This window comes from Globicephala melas, chromosome 5 (genome assembly GCF_963455315.2).
Source record: "Globicephala melas chromosome 5, mGloMel1.2, whole genome shotgun sequence".
In the NCBI taxonomy this organism is placed as follows: domain Eukaryota; kingdom Metazoa; phylum Chordata; class Mammalia; order Artiodactyla; family Delphinidae; genus Globicephala; species Globicephala melas.
In genome coordinates this window covers 49,216,053-49,236,999 of record NC_083318.1, presented here as the reverse complement: position 1 = coordinate 49,236,999, position 20,947 = coordinate 49,216,053, and the positions used below count along the sequence as shown (strand labels likewise).

General features: G+C 40.9%; 1 pseudogene; it reads right to left on the bottom strand.

Annotated features, from left to right (window-relative positions):
• Positions 1-15,267, bottom strand: part of LOC115839930 (cytosolic beta-glucosidase-like) — a 150,486-nt pseudogene extending 135,219 nt beyond the window's left edge.
• Positions 15,268-20,947: the final 5,680 nt, after the last annotated feature.

Below are 20,947 nucleotides of genomic sequence, written 5' to 3'. Positions count from 1 at the left end.
AGATTTCAAATTGATATAAAAAGAAAGAAAAAGAAAAAAAAGACTTAATTTTTTTAACTAGCATTCTTAAAAAGATTCGAGGGTGACTATATCCAAAAAATCAAATTGACTTCCTGGAAATTAGGCAATCAAAGAATAAGAATGTGTTCCTAAAACTTAAAAATATGATCGCCATAATTAAATATTCCATAGAGGGACTGAAAAATAGAATGAACAAAGCTAACATCCAAATTAATAATCTGGAAGAAAAAGTTGAGGAAATCACCTCAGATCCAAAGAAGTACAAAACATAAGAAAAAGCTCTCCAACACTTATCCAATGAAATTTCAAAAAAAGAGGTGAGCATTAGGAATTTTGCAGGTGAGAAATCTGAGGCTAGAAGAAATTAAGTGATTTGACTCTCTAGTAGTTCACAAATAGAGTCTGACATATTCCAGCTGTGTCCCACTCATAAGCCTAAAGCTAAAATTCAGTCAGTTCATGGAAGTGTGTCCCCAGTGGTTGATTACAGCTGGCACCCACTCTGATTAGTTAATGTGGGTGCCAGGCTAGTCAAATCAGTTGTTGACAGCTGGCTACTACTCTTAATGGTCAATGAAGATGCTGATGCTGGTCTGTTCCATACCAGTTGTTTAAGGCTGGCATCTACTCTCAGGTAAGGCAGGTGCCAGTCCAGTCTACACCTATTGTTTACAGTTAACATTGGATTGGCCAGTGTATCAGCTGATGAATATCTGAATATCATCCCTGCCAAAGCCCATACTCGTTCAATGATGATTACATAATTTCATGGTACATTCAAAAAAAGGGGCAACTTTGAGTTTTTGTGAATCTCAAATTTGAAACTGGGGGAAAGAAATAAGGGTCCTTTCTGTCATCTCAACTTTAATCTGTGAGAAATTTCATGAATAAAGTCTCACCTTTCTTCTTCCGTTTTCCTTACACATCAAGAAATAAATGACCATGCTTTTAAGCCTGCTCCCACTCCTTTCTTAGGTGGTCCACACAAAGGGCAGACCAATCTGGTGAACTCCGTTCTAGAAAACTACCAAGGGCAGCCAAGAGATTAAGTCCCAGACTGGAATGTTTCCTCCAAAGAGTTTAGTAGGAACTAGGAACCAAGACACACCGCCAAAATTGGTTGAGCAGAGAAAGCAAACAGGAAGTGATCTAAAGAAATATGGGGCTTGTGCTGACATCTATAGCAGGTAGATAAAAAGTGTCTCTAGCTCAGGTTTGAATGGACCAGTTCAGTTTTTAAAAGGTACAGGAAGAAACAGCCTGGATAGAATCACTACAAACCGTACCTAAAACGAAGGAATTCAGCTGCTTTGTTTATTCTCCCACTTTTTAAGTGCAAAGGTAAGCCCAAGCTTCTCAACTATAGCATGCCATCTTTGACACACCAAGACAAACAAATGGCTAAAGTTTGAGGCCAGCCTCAATATCTGCCAACATAAAGTCAAAGTCCAAGTTAAATCAAAGCTCAGCATGCAGGGGTGATAATAGCATTCATAAAACTGAGGCCTTTGCCTCCTTAAAAACCACAAACTTAGGGTTCAAGATGGCAGAGTAGAAGGACATGCGTTCACTCCCTCTTGTAAGAGCACTGGAAACACAACTAACTGCTGAACAATCATTGACAGGAAGACACTGGAACTCACCAAAAAAGATGCTCCACATCCAGTGACAAGGGAGAAGCTGCAGTGAGACAGTAGGAGGGGCACAATCACAATAAAATCAAATCCCATGGCCGATGGACGTGTGACTCACAAACTGCAGGACAATTACACCACAGAGGTCCACCCACTGGAGTGAAAGTTCTGAGCCCCACGTCAGGCTGCCCAAGCTGGGGGTCCGGCAAAGTGAGGAGGAATTCCTAGAGAATCAGACTTTGAAGGCCAGTGGGGTTTGACTGCGGGACTTCAACAGGACAGGGGGAAGCGGAGACTCCACTCTTGGAGGGCACGCTCAAAGTAGTGTGCACATCAGGACACAGGGGAGGGAGCGGTGAACCCATGAGAGACTGAACCAGACCTACCTGCTAGTGTTGAAGGGTCTCCTGCAGAGGCGGGGGGCAGCTGTGGCTCATGGTGGGGACAAGGACACTGGCAGCAGAAGTTCTGGGAAATACTCCTTGGTGTGGGCCTTCCCAGAGTCTGTCATTAGCCCTACCAAAGAGCTGGGTAGGCTCCAGTGCTGGGTCGCCTCAGGCCAAACAACCAACAGGGAGGGAACATAGCCCCACTCATCAGCAGACAAGCAGATTAAAGTTTTACTGAGTTCTGCCCAGAAGAGCACCACCCAGTTCTACCCACCACAATTCCCTCCCATCAGGAAGCTTGCACAAGCCTCTTAGATAGCCTCATCCACCAGAGCACAGACAGCAGAAGCAAGAAGAACTACAATCCTTCAGCCTGTGGGACGAAAACCACATTCACAGAAAGACAGACAAAATGAAAAGGCAGAGGACTACGTACCACATGAAGGAACAAGATAAAACCCCACAAAACCAACTAAATGAAGTGGAGATAGGCAACCTTCCAGAAAAAGAATTCAGAATAATGATAGTGAAGATGATCCAGGACCTCGGAAAAAGAATCAAGGCAAAGACTGAGAAAATGCAAGAAATGTTTAACAAAGACCTACAAGAATGAAAGAACAAAAAAACAGAGATGAACAATACAATGACTGAAATGAAAAATGCCCTTGAAGTAATCAATAGCAGAATTACTGAGGCAGAAGAACAGATAAGTGACCTGGAAGACAGAATGGTGGAATTCACAGCCGTGGAGCAGAATAAAGAAAAAAGAAGGAAAAAGAAGGATTCTTTTTGGCTGGATTCCCCAGCCAAATCTAAAAGAAGGAAAAGAAATGAAAACAGCCTAAGAGACCTCTGGGACAACATTAAATGCACCAACATTCGCATTATTGGGGGGGTCAAAGAAGTAGAAGAGAGAGAGAGAGGACACAAGAAAATATTTCAAGAGACAATAGTCAAAAACTTCCCTCACATGGGAAAGGAAATAGCCACCCAGGAAGCACAGAGTCCGAGGCAGGATAAATTCAAGGAGAAGCATACCGAGACAAATAGTAATCAAATTGACAAAAATTAAAGACAAAGAAAAATTATTAACAGCAACAGGGGAAAAATGACAAATAACACACAAGTGAACTCCCATAAGGTTAACAGCTGATTTCTCAGCAGAAACTATAGAAGACAGAAGGGAGTGGCAGGACATATTTAAAGTGATGAAAGGGAAAAACCTACAACCAAGATTAATCTACCCTGCAAGAATCTCATTCAGATTTGACAGAGAAAAAAAAAGTTCTACAGACAAGCAAAAGCTAAGAGAATTCAGCACCACCAAACCAGCTCTACAATAAATGTTAAAGGAACTTCTCTAAGTGGGAAACACAAGAGAAGAAAAGGAACTACCAAAACAATTAAGAAAATGGTAATAGGAACATACATATTGATAATTACCTTAAATGTGAATGAATTAAATGCTCCAACCAAAAGACACAAGCTTGCTGAATGGATATAAAAACAAGATCCATATATATGCTGTCTACAAGGACCCACTTCAGACCTAGGGACACATTCAGACTGAAAGTGACAGGATGGAAAAATATATTCCATCCAAATGGAAATCAAAAGAAAGCTGGAGTAGCAACAGTCATATCGGATAAAATAGACTTTAAAATTAAAAATGTTACAAGAGACAAGGAAAAACACTACATAATGATAAAGGGATCAATCTAAGAAGAAGATATAACAATTATAAATATATATGCACCTAAAATAGGAGCACCTCAATACATAGGGCCAATGCTAACAGCTATAAAACAGGAAATCGCCAGTAGCACAGTAATAGTGGGGACTTTAACACCTCACTTACAACAATGGACAGATCATCCAGACAGAAAATTAATAAGGAAACACAAGCTTTAAATAACACAGTAGACCTGATAGATTTAATTGATATTTATAGGACATTCCATCCAAAAACAGCAGATTACACTTTCTTCTCAAGTGCACATGGAACATTCCCCAGGATAGATCGCATCTTGGGTCAAAAACCAAGCCTTGGTAAATTTAAGAAAATTGAAATCATATCAAGCATCTTTTCCAACCACAAGGCTATGAGATTAGAAACGAATTACAGGGGAAAAAACGTAAAAAACACAAACACATGGAGGCTAAACAATACCTTATTAAAAAACCAACAAATCACTGAAGAAATCAAAGAGGAAATACAAAAATACCTAGAAACAATTGACAATGAAAACATGACGACCCAAGAACCATGGGATGCCGCAAAACTAGTTCTAAGAGGGGAGTATGTAACAATACAATCCTACCTCAAGATACAAGAAAAATCTCCAATAAACAACCTAACCATACATCTAAACCAATTAGAGAAAGAAGAACAAAAAAACCCCGAAGTTAGCAGAAGGAAAGAAATCATAAAGATCAGATGAGAAATAAATGAAAAAGAAATGAAGGAAATGAGAGCAAAGATCAATAAAACTAAAAGGTGGCTCTTTAGAAGATAAAGAAAATTGATAAACCATTAGCCAGACTCAAGAAAAAAAGGGAGAGAACTCAAATCAACAGATATAGAAATGAAAAAGGAGAAGTAAAAACTGACAATTCAGAACCACAAAGGGTCACGAGAGACTACTACAAGCAACTCTATGCCAATAAAATGGACAACCTGGAAGAAATGGACGAATTCTTAGAAAAGCACAGCCTTCCAAGACTGAACAAGGAAGAAATAGAAAATATGAAAAGACCAGTCACAAGCACTGAAAGTGAAACTGTGATTAAAAATCTTCCAACAAATAAAAGCCCTGGGCCAAATGGATTCCCTGGCCAAATCTATCAAACATTTAGTGAAGAGCTAACACCATTCCTTCTCAAACTCTTCCAAAATAGAGCAGAGGGAGGAACACTCCCAAACTCATTCTACGAGGCCACCATCACTCTGATACCAAAACCAGAAAAAGATGTCACGAAAAAGGAAAACTACAGACCAATATCACTGATGAACATAGGTGCAAAAATCCTCAACAAAATACTAGCAAATAGAATCCAGCAGTACATAAAAAGGATCATACACCATGATCAAGTGGGGTTTATCCCAGGAATGCAAGGATTCTTCAATATACGCAAATCAATCATTGTGATACACCATATGAACGAATTCAAGGATAAAAACCATATGATAATCTCAATACACACAGAAAAAGCTTTTGACAAAATTCACCACCCATTTATCATAAAAACTCTCCAGAAAGTGGGCATAGAGGGAATTTACCTCAACATAAAAAGGCCATATATGACAAACCCACAGCCAACACCATTCTCAATGGTGAAAAACTGAAACCATTTCCACTAAGATCAGGAACAACACAGGGTTTCCCACTCTCACCAGTATTATTCAACATAGTTTTTTAAGTTTTGGCCAGAGAAACAAGAGAAGAAAAAGAAATAAAAGGAATCACCAAATCGGAAAAGAGGTAAAACTGTGACTGTTTGCAGATGGCATGATAAATCTACATAGAGAATCCTAAAGATGCTAGCAGAAAACTACTAAAGCTAATCAATGAATTTGGTAAAGTAGCAAGATACAAAGTTAAGGCACAGAAAACTCTTGCATTCCTATAAACTAATGATGAAAAATCTAAAACAGAAATTAAAGAAACACTCCATTTATCATTGCAAAAAAAGACTAAAATACCTAGGAATAAACCTACCTAAGGAGAAAAAAGACCTGTATGCAGAAACTATAAAACACTGATGAAAGAAATTAAAGATGAAACAAACAGATGGAGAGATATACCATGTTCCTGGGTTGGAAGAATCAACGTTGTGAAAATGACTATACTATCCAAAGCAATCTACAGATTCAATGCAATCCCTATCAAACTAACAATGGCATTTTTTCACAGAACTAGAACAAAAAATTTTACAATTTGTATGAAAACACAAAAGACCCCAAGTAGGCAAAGCAATATTGAGGAAGTAAAATGAAGTTGGAGGAACCAGGCTCCTAACTTCAGATTACACTACAGAGCTACAGTAACGGTACTGGCACAAAAACAGAAATATAGATCAGTGGAACAGAATAGAAACCCCAGAGAAAAACACATATGGTCACCATATCTTTGATAAAGGAGGCAAGAATATACAATGGAGAAAAGACAGCCTCTTCAATAAGTGGTGCTGGGAATACTGGTCAGCTACATGTAAAAGAATGAAATTAGAACACTCCGTAACACCATACATAAAAATAAACTCCAAATGGATTAAAGACCTAAATGTAAGGCAGACGCTATAAAACTGTTAGAGGAAAACATAGGCAGAACACTCTGTGACATGAATCACAGCAAGATCCTTTTTGACCCACCTCCTAGAGAAATGGAAATAAAAACAAAAATAAACAAATAGGACCTAATGAAACTTAAAATCTTTTGCCCAGCAAAGGTAACCATAAACAAGTCAAAAAGACAAACTTCAGAATGGAAGAAAATATTTGCAAACGAAGCAACTGACAAAGGATTAATCTCCAAAATATACAAGCAGCTCATGCACCTCAATATCAAAAAAAAAAAAAACCCAACCCAAAAATGGGCAGAAGACCCAAATAGACATTTCTCCAAAGAACATATACAGATTGCCAACAAAAGCATGAAAGGATGCTCAACATCACTAATCATTAGAGAAACGCAAATCAAAACTACAATGAGGTATCACCTCACACTGGTCAGAATGGCCATCATCAAAAAATCTACAAACAATAAATGCTGGAGAGGGTGTGGAGAAAAGGGAATCCTCTTGCACTGTTGGTGGGAATGTAAATTGATACAGCCACTATGGAGAACAGTATGGAGGTTCCTTAAAAACCTAAAAATAGAACTACCATGTGACCCAGCAATCCCACTACTGGGCATATACCCTGAGAAAACCATAATTCAAAAGGAGTCATGTACGCATTGCAGCACTATTTACAATAACCAGGACATGGAAGCAACCTAAGTGTCCATCAACAGATGAATGGATAAAGAAGATGTGGTACATATATACAATGGAATATTACTCAGCCATAAAAAGAAACAAAATTGAGTTGTTTGTAGTGAGGTAGATGGACGTAGAATCTGTCATACAGAGTGAAGTAAGTCAGAAAGAGAAATACAAATACAATATGCTAAGACATATATATGGAATCTAAGGGAAAAAAAAGGTTCTTATGAACCTAGGGGCAGGACAGGAATAAAGACACAGATGTAGAGAATAGATTTGAGGACACGGGGAGGGGGCAGGGTAAGCTGGGATGAAGTGAGAGAGTGGCATGGACATATATACACTACCAAATGTAAAATAGCTAGTGGGAAGCAGCCGTATAGCACAGGGAGATCAGCTCAGTGCTTTGTAACCACCTAGAAGGGTGGGATAGGGAGGATGGGAGGGAGATACAAAAGGGAGGGGATATGCGGATATATGTATACGTATAGCTGATTCACTTTGTTATACAGCAGAAACTAACACAACAATGTAAAGCAATTATACTCCTATAAAGATATTAAAAAAAAAAAACTATCCAACCTTACAACTAAAGGAACTAGAGAAAGAAGAACATACAAAACCCAAAGTTAGTAGAAGGAAAGAAATCATAGAGATCAGAGCAGAAATAAATGAAATAGAAAGAAAGAAAACAGTAGCAAAGATCAATAAAACTAAAAGCTGGTTCTTTGAGAAGATAAAAAAATTGATAAACCTGTAGCCAGACTCATCAAGAAAAAGAGGGAGAGGACTCAAATCAATAAAATGAGAAATGAAAAAGGAGAAGTTACAATGGACACTGCAGAAATAAAAAGCATCCTAAGAGACTACTACAAGCAACTCTATGCCAATAAAATAGACAACCTGGAAGAAATGGACAAATTTTTAGAAAGGTATAACCTTCCAAGACTGAACCAGGAAGAAACAGAAAATATGAACAGATAAATTACAGGTAATGAAATTGAAACTGTGATTAAAAATCTTCCAACAAACAGAAGTCCAGGACCAGATGGCTTCACAGGCGAATTCTACCAAACATTTAGAGAAGAGCTAACACTCATCCTTCTCAAACTCCTCCAAAAAATTGCAGAGGGAGGAACATTCCCAAACTCATTCTATGAAACCACCATCACCCTGACACCAAAATCCGACAGAGATACTACAAATAAAGAAAATTACCAACGAATGTCATTGCTGAATACAGATGCAAAAATTCTCAATAGAATACTAGCAAACAGAATCCAACAACACATTAAAAGGATCATAAACCATGATCAAGTTGAATTTATCCCAGGGATGCAAGGATTTTTCAATATCTGCCAATCAATCAATGTGATACACCATATTAACAAATTGAAGAATAAAAACCACATGATCGGGGCTTCCCTGGTGGCACAGTGGTTGAGAGTCCGCCTGCCGATGCAGGGGACACGGGTTCGTGCCCCAGTCTGAGAAGATCCCACACGCTGTGGAGCGGCTAGGCCCGTGAGCCATGGCCAATGAGCCTGCGCGTCTGGAGCCTGTGCTCTGCAAAGGGAGTGGCCACAACAGTGAGAGGCCCGCGTACCGCAAAAAAAAAAAAAAAAAAAAACCACATGATCATCTCAATAGATGCAGAAAAAACTTTTGACAAAATTCAACACCCATTTATGATAAAAACTCTGCAGAAAGTGGGCATAGAGGGAACCTACCTCAACATAATAAAGGCCATATATGACAAACCCACAGCAAACATCATTCTCAATGGTGAAAAACTGAAATCATTTCCTCTAAGATCAGGAACAAGACAAGGGTGTCCACTCTCACCACTATTATTCAAACTAGTTTTGGAAGTCCTAGCCATGGCGATCAGAGAAGAAAAAGAAATAAAAGGAAGGCAAATTGGAAAAGAAGAAGTAAAATTGTCACTGTTTGCAGATGACATGATACTATAAATAGAGAATCCTAAAGATGCCACCAGAAAACTACTAGACCTAATCAATGAAGTTGGTAAAGTTACAGGATACCAAATTAATGCCCCCAAATCTCTTGTATTCCTATACACTAACAATGAAAGATCAGAAAGAGAAATTAAGGAAACAATCCCATTCACCACTGCAACAAAAAGAATAAAATACCTGGGAATAAACCTACCTAAGGAGGTAAAAGACCTGTACTCAGAAAATTATAAGACACTGATGAAAGAAATCAAAGACAACACAAACAGATGCAGAGATATACCATGTTCTAGGATTGGAAGAATCAATATTCTGAAAATGACTATACCCAAAGCAATCTACAGATTCAATGCAAGTCCTATCAAATTACTAATGGCATTTTTTATAGAACTAGAACAAAATATCTTAAAATATGTATGGAGACACAAAAGACCCCAAATAGCCAAAGCAACCTTGATGGAAAGAAATGGAGGTGGAGGAATCAGACTCCCTGACTTCAGAATATACTACAAAGGTACAGTAATTAAGACAATATGGTACTGGCACAAAAACAAACATACTGATCAATGGAACGGGTTAGAAAGCCCAGAGATAAACTCACACACCTATGGTCAACTAATCTATGACAAAGGAGGCAAGGATATACAATGGAGAAAAGACAGTTTCTTCAATAAGTAGTGCTGGGAAAACTGGACAGTTACATGTAAAAGAATGAAATTAGAACACTCCCTAACACCATACACAAAAATAAACTCAAAACGGATTAAAGACCTAAATGTAAGGCCAGACACTATAAAACTCTTAGAGGAAAACATAGGAAGAACACTCTTTGACATAAATCACAGCAAGATCGTTTTTGACCCACCTCCTAGAGTAATGGAAATATCAACAAAAATAAACAGATGGGACCTAATGAAACTTAAAAGCTTTTGCATAGCAAAGGAAACTATAACCGAGATGAAAAGACAACCCCCAGAATGGGAGAAAAAATTTGCAAACGAATCAAGGGACAAAATATTAATCTCCAAAATATATAAACAGTTCATGCAGCTCAATATTAAAGGAACAAACAACCCAATCAAAAAATGGGCAGAAGATCTAAACAGACATTTCTCCAAAGAAGACATACAGATGGCCAAGAGGCCAACATCACTACTGCTCAACATCACTACTTATTAGAGAAACACAAATCAAAACTACAATGAGGAATCACCTCACACAGGTTAGAATGGGCATCATCAGAAAATCTACAAACAATAAGTGCTGAGAGGGTGTGGAGCAAAGAGAACCCTCTTGCACTGTTGGTGGGAATGTAAATTGATACAGTCACTATAGAGAACAGTCTGAAGGTTCCTTAAAAAACTAAAAATAGAATTACCATATGACCCAGCAATCTCACTACTGGGCATATACCCTGAGAAAACCATAATTAAAAAAGGCACATACGGGGCTTCCCTGGTGGCGCAGTGGTTGAGAGTCTGCCTGCCAATGCAGGGGACACGGGTTTGTGCCCCGGTCCGGGAAGATCCCACATGCCGTGGAGCGGCTAGGCCCATGAGCCATGGCCACTGAGCCTGCGTGTCCAGAGCCTGTGCTCCGCAACGGGAGAGGCCACAACAGTGAGAGGCCTGCGTACCGCAAAAAAAAAAAACAAAAGGCACATACATCCCAATGTTCATTGCAGCTCTATTTACAATAGCCAGGTCATAGCAATCTAAGTGTCCATCAACAGACGAATGGATAAAGAAGAAGTGGTACATATATACAATGGAATATTACTCAGCCATAAAAAGGAACGAAATTGGGTAATTTGTAGAGATGTGGATGGACCTAGAGACTGTCATACAGAATGAAGTAAGTCAGAAAGAGAAAAACAAATAATGTATATTATCGCATATATGTGGAATCTAGAAAAATGGTACAGATGAACCAGTTTGCAAGGCAGGAATAGAGACAAGATGTAGAGAACAAATGTATGGACACCAAGGGTGGGGAGGAATGAATTGGGACATTCGGATTGACATATATACATTAATATGTGTAAAATAGATAACTAATAAGAACCTGCTGCATAAAAAATAAATTAATTTAATTTAATTTAATTTAAAAAGTAAAAGACAAAGAAAACAAAGAAACCCACAAACTCAGATCACACCAGGAGGCCTTAACAGAGTAGTCTGGACTTTGCTGATGGTTCGTGGGATTTTGTAGAGCACATTCACCCCTTAAGAGATCCTCCGTGAAATCACTGGGAGGTACAAGCTCATAAGAGCTATAGAATCAGGTCCTAAATGTTATTTTCATGGCCCCTCCGTGGCCTACTGAGGAAGTAAACAAAATGCCACTGAGCTACCTGCTGTTTTGGGCCTCACATTCCCTGCAGCCAAAAGCATAGGCAGAGTCAGTTTCATAAAGGGTTAAAAATCATGGGAATTTTTCTGCACTTTAAAATATTGCATGAAACTCACTTCTGTACGAATAATGATCATCTGCATTTTCTTCCCTGCCTCTTCATCTAAAAAATACATTTTTACAGGTTTTACAATATTCTTTACAGCTCACGTAAAACACATAATTTTCCTCCTGTTTATATCACTTGTTTATTATTTATTTATTAGATTTATACGGCGCTTTCCTCCAAAAGGCACTACACAGCCAACTCCGATGTAATAAACATTAAACTCTTCTTAAAAACCACAGTCAGGGAAGTGGCCAGCATGAAGGCCCAAGAGACATGCACAGGAAGAACGAAGAGCCATGGGTCTGGTGAAATATGCAAGCAAGTAGTCAGTATATTAGGAGGCCCAGTGACCGGAAGGCCTGTCCTGCATTTTCTGGTCACTCTACCTGCAAAAGACCCTGAGAGTGCCTTTGATTAAAAGTGACAGAGCCCAAGTATCTCTATTTCTGTGTGGGAGTGGGCGTGGGTCTGTAGGGGAGTGGGGAGGGGGTGGAGTATTATAGCTATATCTCTGGGCTCCAGAGAGGATGTCTGAAAACAAAGATACCTACACAGACAATGTATTTTGAAAATCTCTGGAGAAAGATACATAGTGATGTTTTATAACAAATCACCGAGATAGATTTCTTCTGTATAAATACAATTCACGCTCAATCCTCAGTTCTGCTGAGTGTCCATGACTTCCAAAGGCTCTGTAGACGTTCAAAGGCCAGGGAAGCTCAAATGTGCAAAGATTCTCAAAATCGAAAAGCGACAAGGTGACTTCAGCTTTTAAATTCCGGGCCACATTGATTTGACAAAGCCACATGTTGACGTCCTGCATATGTGATCCTCGCAGTGGTGGAAGGGGTAGCTAAACAGTAACTCTCCCAGGCGCTGCTGGAAGATCAGGACAAGAATGAGCAAGAAGGGAGTATATTCTTACTTGTGGTGCAAAGAAGAAAGGACCATTCCCAGTAAATGGAGCAGATGATGTAGCTCTCCTATCAGTACAGACAGTGGGAGAGAATCCAGCCAGGAGAAAGAATAACATCATCATCCTTATTATTATTACTAGTAGTAGTAGCGGGAGTGTTGTTGTTATTGTTATTTCGTGGATATTATGACCCAGGCACTCTTGTGCTCGAGTCATATATGCTGACCTCTTTAATCCCCAGAACAAACCTACAGAGTGGGCATGACCGTTTTCCTAGTTTTACAAATAAGGAACCTGAGACTTAAGTAAGTTATTTGCCCAAAGTCACTCAGCTAGTAAGTGCCTGAGCTAGGATTCAAACCCAGCACAAAAGGATAGGTAAGAAAACCAAGGAAACATATAAAAGGCATCTGTGCATTGACAAAAAGAGAAGGGAAGATCAATTTCCCTTCTGAAAGCTGTTGTTAGAGAGCTAACAGCACAATAGCAGGTTCGGGACAACAAATAAAGACCTTGCGATAAGGCAGCAGCAAGCCCAGTGCAGACAGAAGAGGTACAGCAATGCGGAGACCCTGTGATGAGAGGAGCTCAGAAAGGACCAGTAATCTTATCCCCAGGGCTGAGTGAGCAGGATCTGGGAGCTGGGAACTGAAACCCACTGTGTTGTCTTGTATAACTGACTGTGTGCTTCAGCCAAGTTCACTGTGGAGTTCTAAAGTGATTCATTCTCAGTAGCCCATTGGTGACCCTCCCCCACCTAAATATAAATACGATGCATTCAGCACTTACTGAGCATCAAGCGTTTAACACACGTCATCTTATTTAAACCTCACAGCAGCACTATAGATACCATAATCACCCCCATCCTACCAACAAGGAGGCACAGAGAAGTTGAGTAAATTGCTCAAAGTCATACAGAGTTAGAAAAAGGTAGAGATGGACCCCCAGTCTAGCGAGTCTGGCTCCAGAACTCAGTTTCCTAGTCTCCATGCTGTGCACCTTCTAGAACCTGATTCTGTGCACTGCAACCCCCTCTCAGCTCTGTCTGACCTCTCTTCTGAGAAGGAAACTAGCCAACGTCCTGTTTCTTGTTTTCACTACTAGAAGGCCAGCTTCATCAAGTCACCCACCCTGACCAAGTGAAAATTACCTGGGAACAAATGTAGAAGATACCATAGAGAAAAGAAGTGACGTGGAATCCCTATTAATCTGTACATCCCCAGACATTCTTTTGAAAGTGCTTTGTATCACAGAGCATATGTGTCATAACATACATAGTCCCCGTGGAAGATGTCTTCCACATGGCAGCTGTTGCAATTATCATAGCAGAGATTCCTCATTCTCATTTCTGGAGGTCTGGGAAATGGCAACTGAGGCTGGGAATCATAAGCATCATAAGCAGCATGGATTATGCCAGGATCAACCTGCACTCTGTCTAGAAAACCCTTCACCATCTTCAAATGGCTCCCTCCTTCTCGTCCTTAAAGTTTCAGATTAAATGACAGTAATTCACAGAGATCCTCCTAAATCAAAACCTGGTATCACCCTAGCACTCACCATAAGCAGTAATTATATCTTTTATGAATTTACTTGTTTTTGTTGATGTATTTGTTTTCTAGGGCTGCCATAATAAAGTACCACAAAAGAGGTGGCCTAAACAACAGAAACTTATTCTGTCTCATTTCTAGAGCCTAGAAGTCCAAAATCAAGGTTTCAGCGGGGTCATATTCCCTCTGAGACTCTTGCTAGAACCCTTCCTTGCCTCTTCTAGCTTGCAGGAGTGGCCATCGGCCCTTGGTGTTCTTTGGTTTACAGCTGCATCACTTGAGTCTCTGCCTCTATTGTCACATGACATTCTCCACATGTGTTGCTGTGTCCAAATTTCCCTCTTCTTATATGGACACCAGTCATATTGGATTAAAGCCCCACTCTACTCCAGTATGAGCTTAGCTTATCTTAGCTAATGACATCTTCAGATGGCTAGTTCTGGCCCCCCGAAGTGCGAGAGAATACATTTCTGTGTTTAAGCCTCCCAGTTTATGGTCATTTGCTACAGCAGTTCTAGGAAAATGCTGCCAGAAATTCTCTTAGCTTTATTTATCCCTGGGTTTCCACATTTATTTGACCAAATAAATATTTTCCCATGATAGCTATTAACAATCCCTAATTCCTTAGGTGGAAAATATATATAGGAAAAAGCTAATCTAATCTTCCTATTTTTCATAGGAAGAAACTGAGACTAGAGGAGGAGACCAGATTCACAAGCTCATGCCTGGCAGGATGGAGACCAGAACTCAGACCTCCAACTCCACTCTGGGTGCACTTTGCCATCTCACAGTTAATTCTCAGCCACCCAGGAAATGGGGGTGCCTTGAAATAGAACAGGGAACCTCTCCCAACTGAAGAACATCCTTCAGTGATGTCTCTTGGACTCCTTGAAGGTATTTAGTCAATATTTTTCTAACCAATAGGAGAAATTGTTATCATTTTTAGGGAGGTTATGGGAAATGTGTTCAAGAAACCAGTGATGAAAGCAGCTGGTCCAGTGTACACAGATGTCTCAGATGAGCTGGAACGGACCAAAATTACAGCCGCAGTGGGGTCTTCAGCCCCTCGTCACCACCACCCTTGTGCCTAAGGAAAGGGACATGGGAAGCAAGTGTCTTCTATGTGAAAAGGGATAGTTTCATTTATGCAGTTATGGGCTCTTCAGTCCTTTTGCTTCTCTTCTTTTTGCCCCCTCACCCAACCTTCTTCCCCAGACATACAGAATCCATGAGAAGTAAGCCATTCCAGCTCTGGAGAAGGGGAAGAAGCTTCTCCTACCTTCCACTTGATAAGCTGAGGTGACTGCCCCCCATCCAAATCCTGCAGGAAAATCCATGCTTTCAGAAGACGGCCGACCGAAACATTCAGGCAACAGAGCTGCACCCTTCAGGCAGGCGAGCCCAGCAGCTGTGCAAACATAAGTGAACTCTCACCCTGACCGAAGTCTCAGAATGCAAACGAGTATGCACACAAGAAGGGAACCTGATTAAAGCATCCCACTCGACTGGCCACAGCCTTGATTTGAAACCAAGACAATTGGTTCAGGAGGACCATTTATACTGTTCTTCTCCAGACACTCCCCGATTTTTAACAGAGTTGGGCCAGCCTGGGGACAGACCAGGTCCCTGCTTTGGCAGGGTACCCATTCATCTAATCTTTTCCCTTTTAATGAAACACATGGACATTGTTTTAAAAGTCACATAATCCTACTAGAACTTTCCCTTGGCCAATTCCTCCCAATTCCTTATCCCCACTCCCCAGAGGCCACCATTTTCAAGTGTTTCTTCTGCTATTTATTCCCCTGTTGTCAAATAATAGGCTGAGATTGGTGCCTCTTAATTTGTTTTTCAATTTTAGATAATAACTATTGACTTCTGGATATAAGGGTGGAAGATCCTAGCATGTGTGCTCTCTCTTCTCCCCTTCCTCCATCGACCCGATGTGGTTGGATTACCTCTTCTGTTTAAATAAATATTCAATATTTACATGAATTTGACTGCGTATGGCTCAAAGCTGAGCTGTGTAGTATACCATGCTTACAGGTAACTTTTCATTTTCTCCAGGGTTCAACTGTCTGGATTTTATATTTAAATTCCTCTATTCTTATCACTAATTTATCCCCAAACAGTCTGACAGGACTATGAATCTATGTTTAAATACCTCTGTTTGCTTGCTCCACTCTGCACTGTTTGTTTCTTAGGCAGCCACAGAGCTATGTAGTCTTTAACTTCCCTCACCAGTCTCCTGGGCTTTCTCCCTCTTTTTTCCTTTCCCTTTTCAGAGAAACAAATCCTTGAATAACTTTCTGATAAAATGGGCATGGGAGGCACGTTTTTTGAAACCTGTAGTTCTGCAATTAACTTTATTCTAATGTCACACTTGATATGTAGTTTGGCTACTATGGGATTTTATGGTAGAAATAATTTTCATTCAGAATTTTGAAAGCATCGGTTTACGGTTTTCTAGCTTCCAGTGTGGCAACTGAGAAGTCTGATGACAATCCAAGTCCTATTCTTTCATATGTCACCTGTTTTGTGCCCCAGCCCACCCTCCCTGCTCCCCAAGCTTCTGTTTCTGAAATTTCACAGTCACATGCTTGATGTGGAATTTCTCATCCACTGTGCCAGACACAGAGCCTGCGGACTGTAGTCATGCAGGATGTTGACAATAGGGGAAGCTGGGAGAGGGATACATGGGAATACTCTGTACTATCTTTGCAACGTTTCTGTACATCTAAAATTGATCCAAAATTAAGTTTTTTTTTAATGCCTGTGAAAAGAGGAGTTAGGAAAAATCAAAGTGAGGAGAGTTACTGATTCAGTTCCCCTAAGACAGCAGTAATTCATCCTACATTGTGTAATGACAGGAACACAAGATTGGAAGGAGGTATAACTAGGTTGAAATCCTACCCTCTCCAGTTATCCTAATCCTAAGAAGAAAGAAGAGGTTAACTATCAAAGGAAATGAGGGAAGATATTTAAAGGGTATGTGTTTGGTGAAATAAACATTAAAAATACAGGGCGGAGGAGCTTCAAGATGGCGGAAGAGTAAGACGCGGAGATCACCTTCCTCCGCAGACACACCAGAAATACATCTACACGTGGATCAACTCCTACAGAACACCTACTGAACGCTGGCAGAAGACCTCAGACCTCCCAAAAGGCAAGAAACTCCCCACGTCCCTGGGTGGGCAAAAGAAAAAACAGAGACAAAAGAATAGGGACGGGACCTGTACCAGTGGGAGGGAGCTGTGAAGGAGGAAAGGATTCCACACACTAGGAAGACCCTTCACTGGTGGAGAGTGGCAGAGGGGAAAAGCTTCAGAGTCACAGAGGAGAGCACAGCAACAGGGTGCAGACGGCAAAGCGGAGAGATTCCCGCACAGAGGATCAGGGCCGACCAGCACTCACCAGCCGGAGAGGCCTCTCTGCTCACCCGCCGGGGTGGGCCGGGGCTGGGAGCTGAGGCTCAGGCTTCGGTCGGAGCGCAGGGAGCGGACTGGGGTTGGCGCGTGAACACAGCCTGAAGGGGTTAGTGCACCACGACTAGCCGGGAGGGAGTCAGGGAAAAAGTCTGGAGCTGCTGAAGAGGCAAGAGACTTTTTCTTACCTCTTTGTTTCCTGGCGCACGAGGAGAGGGGATTAAGAGCGCTGCTTAAAGGAGCTCCAGAGACGGGCGAGAGCCGCGGCTATCAGCGCGGACACCAGAGACGGGCATGAGACGCTAAGGCTGCTGCTGCTGCCGCTGCCACCAAGAAGTCTGTGTGCGAGCACAGGTCACTATCCACACCTCCCTTCAGGGGTGCCTGTGCAGCCCGCCACTGCCAGGGTCCCGGGAGCCAGGGAGAACTTCCCCGGGAGAACGCACAGCGCGCCTCAGGCTGCTGCAACGTCATGGCGGCTGCAACGTCATGGCGGCGTCTGCTGCCGCAGCCCCGCCCCGCCGCCCTCCATGCCCCGCCCCGCCGCCCTCCATGCCCCGCCCCCCGCCCCGGCCTGAGTGAGCCGGAGGCCCTGAATCAGCGGCTCCTTTAACCCCGTCCTGCCTGAGCGAAGAACAGACGGCCTCAGGCAACCTACATGCAGAGGCGGGGCCAAATCCCAAACTGAACCCCGGGAGCTGTGCGAACAATGAAGAGAAAGGGAAATCTGTCCCAGCAGCCTCAGAAGCAGCAGATTAAATCTCCGCAATCAACTTGATGTACCCTGCGTCTGTGAAATTCCTGAATAGACAACGAATCATCCCAAATTGAGGAGGTGGACTTTGGGAGCAATGATATATATATATTTTTCCCCTTTTTCTCTTTTTGTGAGTGTGTATGTGTATGTTTCTGTGTGTGATTTTGTCTGTATAGCTTTGTTTTTACCATTTGTCCTAAGGTTCTGTCTGATTTTTTTCTTTATTACTTAAAAACAATTTTTTCTTAATAATTATTTTTTATTTTGATAACTTTATTTGATTTTACTTTATTTTACTTTATCTTCCTCTTTCTTTCTTTCTTTTTTTCCTTCCTTTTCTTCTGAGCCGTATGGAGGACGGGCTGTTGGTGCTCCAGCCAGGCATCAGGGCTGTACCACTGAGGTGGGAGAGCAAAGTTCAGGACACTGGTCCGCAAGAGACCTCCCAGCTCCACATAATATCAAACGGCAAAAATCTCCCAGAGATCTCCATCTCAAAGCCAAGACCCAGCTCCACTCAATGACCAGCAAGCTACAGTGCTGCACACCCCATGCCAAACAACTAGCAAGACAGGAACACAGCCCCACCCATAAGCACAGAGGCTGCCTAAAATCATAAGGCCACAGACACCCAAAAACACACCACCAGACGTGGACCTGCCCACCAGAAAGACAAGATCCAGCCTCATCCACCAGAACACAGGCACTACTCCCCTCCACCAGGAAGCCTACACAACCCACTGAACCAAGCTTAGCCACTGGTGACAAACACCAAAAACAACAGGAACTACGAACCTGCAGCCTATGAAAAGGAGACCCCAAACACAGTAAGTTAAGCAAAATGAGAAGACAGAGAAACACACAGCAGATGAAGGAGCAAGATAAAAACCCACCAGACCTAACAAATGAAGAGGAAATAGGCAGTCCACCTGAAAAAGAATTCAGAAAATGACAGTAAGAATGATCCAAAATCTTGGAGAAAGAATGGAGAAAATACAAGAAACGTCTAACAAGGACCTAGAAGAACTAAAGAGCAAACAAAGTGATGAACAACACAATAAATGAAATTAAAAATTCTCTAGAAGGGATCAATAGCAGAATAACTGAGGCAGAAGAACGGATAAGTGACCTGGAAGATAAAATAGTGGAAATAACTGTTGCAGAGCAAAATAAAGAAAAAAGAATCAAAATAATTGAGGACAGTCTCAGAGACCTCTGGGACAACATTAAGCGCACCAACATTCAAATTATAGGGGTCCCAGAAGAAGAGAAAAAGAAAGGGACTGAGAAAATATTTGAAGAGGTTATAATTGAAAATTTCCCTAATATGGGAAAGGAAATAGTTAATCAGGTCCAGGAAACACAGAGAGTCCCTTACAGGATAAATCCAGGGAGAAACATGCCAAGACACATATTAATCAAACTATCAAAAATTAAAGACAAAGAACAAATACTAAAAGCAGCAAGGGAAAAACAACAAATAACACATCAGGGAATCCCCATAAGGTTAACAGCTGATCTTTCAGCAGAAACTCTGCAAGCCAGAAGGGACTGGCAGGACATATTTAAAGTGATGAAGGAGAAAAACCTACAACCAAGATTACTCTACCCAGCAAGGATCTCATTCAGATTTGACAGAAAGATTAAAATCTTTACAGACAAGCAAAAGCTGAGAGAATTCAGCACCACCAAACCAGCTTTACAAGAAATGCTAAAGGAACTTCTCTAGGCAGGAAACACAAGAGAAGGAAAAGACCTCCAATAACAAACCCAAAACAATTAAGAAAATGGTAATAGGAACATACAGATCAATAATTACCTTAAATGTAAATGGAATAAATGCTCCAAACAAGACATAGATTGGCTGAATGGATACAAAAACAAGACCAACATATATGCTGTCTACAAGAGACCCACTTCAGACCTAGGGACACATACAGACTGAAAGTGAGGGGATGGAAAAAGATACTCCATGCAAATGGAAATCAAAAAAAAGCTGGAGTAGCAATTTCATATCAGACAAAATAGACTTTAAAATAAAGACTATTAGAAGAGACAAAGAAGGACACTACATAATGATCAAGGGATCAATCCAGGAAGAAGATATAACAATTGTAAATGTTTATGCACCCAACATAGGAGTACCTCAATACATAAGGCAAATGCTAACAGCCATAAAAGGGGAAATCGACAGTAACACAATCATAGTAGGGGACTTTAACACCCCAATGTCACCAATGGACAGATCATCCAAACTGAAAATAAATAAGGAAACACAAGCTTTAAATGATACATTAAATAAGATGGACTTAATTGATATTTATAGGACATTCCATCCAAAAGCAACAGAATACACATTCTTCGCAAGTGCTCATGGAACATTCTCCAGGATAGATCATATCTTGGGTCACAAATCAAGCATTGGTAAATTTAAGAAAACTGAAATCATATCAAGTATCTTTTCTGACCACAACGCTATGACTCTAGATATCAATTACAGGAAAAAATCTGTAAGAAATACAAACACATGGAGTCTAAACAACACACTGCTTAATAACCAAGAGGTCACTGAAGAAATCAAAGAGGAAATCAAAAAACACCTAGAAACAAATGACAATGAAAACACGACCACCCAAAACATATGGGATGCAGCAAAAGCAGTTCTAAGAAGGAAGTTTATAGCAATACAATCCTACCTTAAGAGACAAGAAACATATCAAATAAACAACCTAACCTTACACCTAAAGCAATTAGAGAAAGAAGAACAAAAAAACCACAAAGTTAGCAGAAGGAAAGAAATCATAAAGATCAGATCAGAAATAAATGAAAAAGAAATGA